Below are 2,904 nucleotides of genomic sequence, written 5' to 3' on the forward strand. Positions count from 1 at the left end.
CAAAACGATATCCTTACTATTTTGTAACTTGTTAGCTTCCCTGGTAGATTCCATCAAAGGGCATGTTGTCGGTGAGCTCTGCACGGCCACTGCACCAAATGAGCAAATCCAGCCAAGAAGGAGAGTGTTGTGGGAGGGACTTTGTGCTGTCAGAATCGGATGAAGAAGGATGGAGGGTGGGGTCACACCTGACCTCAGCCTCATAGGACTCATCTGTGGGCAGATGTGGCCTTGGCCTTGGAGGCTTCCTCCGTCTTGTGTAACCACTGGAAGTCAGAGGTGATTTCCACGGCATTTCCTCTGTGGTACGGCGTGGTTTAGAAGCAGGAAAGGTTCACATTAGGGTTGTATCCTTCTTCAAACTTACTCAATTTTGTACGCTGAGCACATATTCTGAGAAGCAGGACTATGTGAAGAAGAATGCAGCATCAGGATTATGGGATGTTTTATTAAGAACCTCTGATATGCAAATGGCCTTGCCTGTGGAAAGTGAGGAGGACTTGAAGCAACGACGGATGAAGATCAAGGACTACAGCGTGGATTACAACTCAGTGTAAAGCACACAAAAATCCTCATAACTTGACCAAAACCAAAAAGATGGAAGTTGTCAAAGACTTCATTTTGCTTAGATCCACAATCAATGCTCATGGAAGCAGCAGTCAAGAGATCAAACGTTGAATTGTATTGGGCAAATCTGCTGTACCAGACGTCTGTAAAGTTCTGAAGAATAAGGATCTCACTTTGAAGACTAAGTGTGCCTGACTCAAGCCGTGCTCTTTGTAATCATCTTATACATGTGGAAGTTGGACACTGTCTTCAGCGAGCTGACCGCTTAGAAGATCTTAGAGGACCTGGACCTGAACAAACTTGAAGAACTATTCAAGATGAAAGCCCAGGGCCCTGCACTTGACCTCATCTGCTCCAAGAATAAGATTGTATCATAAGCAAGATGATCCTATTTGGAAGTTAATCGTACCAGTAACCTAGCCATCAGCCCTCACATGGCTGGCCATTGGCTAGGAGATCTGCCATCCATACAATTGACCTACAGACATTACTAGTGGACTTCAGCGAGTGACTGATGAGCTTCCTGCACACTGAGGCCTAGGTAGAGCTGCTGCAGCAATATGAGCAGGCCTTGAAGTCCCTGGAAGAGCTGCTGACTCAAGATCACTTCCGGCTGCTCTTTGGCAAGGTGGAGCAGCTGACATAGAGAATGGCTGGCATTGCCTTCCTGGGCAATTTCCAGGACAACTCAGACTTAGTCTCTGTCAAGTCCTCACGGAAACGGAAGCAGGCGGTGAAGATCATTCTTACTCTAGGGAACGACATGCACAGAAGCAGGAGATGACCTGTGTGTGGCTTCAAGCTCTACAGCCCGGGCCTGCCTCTGGGCACCAAGTCTACCGACCAACAGATGACATCGTTGCATTTCATTGCCTTGCCCGGGAAGGAGAAATACCCAGACCTGGCTAACTTTTGGCATGAGCTGCACATTTTGGAGAAGGCTACTGCAGTGTCCCTGGAGAACATGCCTGGAGGTGTGCAGGAGTTGGGTCAGGGCCTGGTCCTGATTTGGCAGGAGTATAGTCTTCATGACAGTAACGCCAGTTGGCGCTTCCTTAGTACCAGTGAAGGCAAACTGGACAGGCTTGAATGAGATGCCAGATGGCCAATGAGGCCTACCACGCAGTTGGTCACTAGTTTGGGAAGAGTCCCAAGACCATACCTTCCTCTGTATCTTTCCCAATGTTTGCTAGTTTCATTCATTCTTACAAGGAAGCAGGGCAAGACAATGAAGCCCACAAGAGGCAGGAGGAGGTATGGCGGGAAAAGCAGCTGTCTCAGGCAGCTTAGAAATGGGCTGTCAAGACACCCCCGCCCTCTCCCCGTGGAACGAGTTGCAGCAGCAATTCATTGCAAAGTTGAGGAGGTGCCAGGACAAGGTGTACCAGTTTGTGTTTGAGGAGAAGGATGGGACCATTGAGGACAACATCACAGGGCTGAAGAGTGTCCCCTTCACAGCCCCTACTGCCAAGGGAGGCTTTTTCTTCTTCTGCAATGCATGAGTCAAACTCTTAACCCTCAAGACCTCCACCATCAGCCCACAGCCATTAGACATGCACTGACCAGAAGACCCCCTCAGACTCCAGGCCCCGACCCAGACCCAATAAGGGGGCCAGAGTCCCACTAGTCCAACCAGTGGACCTGGAGCCCTGGACTCTGCTGAGGGCCTAGCAATGGTCCTGCAGCTTTCAGGCCGGGAAGGAACTTAACAGTTCCCTGGTGCCTTCATGACTGCACTTTGTCCCAAGGCCTTTAATGTCATTTCCCTAAGTGTCCTCCAGGGCCAGTGCAGTGCTAGGAAAACCATCCTCCGTTTTCATTTACAGGGGTCCCAGTCCCCTCTCCCACAATGGTCCAGAGAGATGAGAGGAGAAACTAACTGTTCCTGTTTGTCCTTCTTCTTCCCAGCCCCACCAATCATCTCTGGTCAAGAGAAGTGGCCCGAGTGAGTCACCTGGTCCCAGGAACAAGGACCTCCATAGCTGACGCCAACCAGCCGTGTCCTAGTGATAAGGCTAGAGGGCAGACACAAGAGGCCCACCCTCAGCCATGCGTGTGTTTCAGTCTAGGCAGCTCTGGCCTGCCCGAGGTGGGCAGAAGTGCAGGAGTTTTCTCTGCAGTTACAGCTGGAGATAGGATACGCCAGCAAGCCTCACTTTCTTTCTGTAAGGTGGGATTTTAGTAGAAAAGGGGACAGTGGCCTCAACTGACGGTGACTCAGTTCCCTGTCAATTCCTTCTTAGTCCTTTTTGTATATCTGTTTGCCCTTCTCTCTTGCACCAAAACATCAGCACCAGGAAACATAATTGTAGGTTTTGCATACATTTTCAGAAAAGG

General features: G+C 49.8%; 1 pseudogene; it reads left to right on the forward strand.

The window, feature by feature from the left end:
- The first annotated feature begins 794 nt into the window (after window positions 1–794).
- On the forward strand, window positions 795–2,069 carry LOC101653517 (annotated as a pseudogene).
- Window positions 2,070–2,904: the final 835 nt, after the last annotated feature.

This window comes from Echinops telfairi, unplaced genomic scaffold (genome assembly GCF_000313985.2).
Source record: "Echinops telfairi isolate 266 unplaced genomic scaffold, ASM31398v2 ScPeMD7_18;HRSCAF=68, whole genome shotgun sequence".
Lineage (NCBI taxonomy): Eukaryota > Metazoa > Chordata > Mammalia > Afrosoricida > Tenrecidae > Echinops > Echinops telfairi.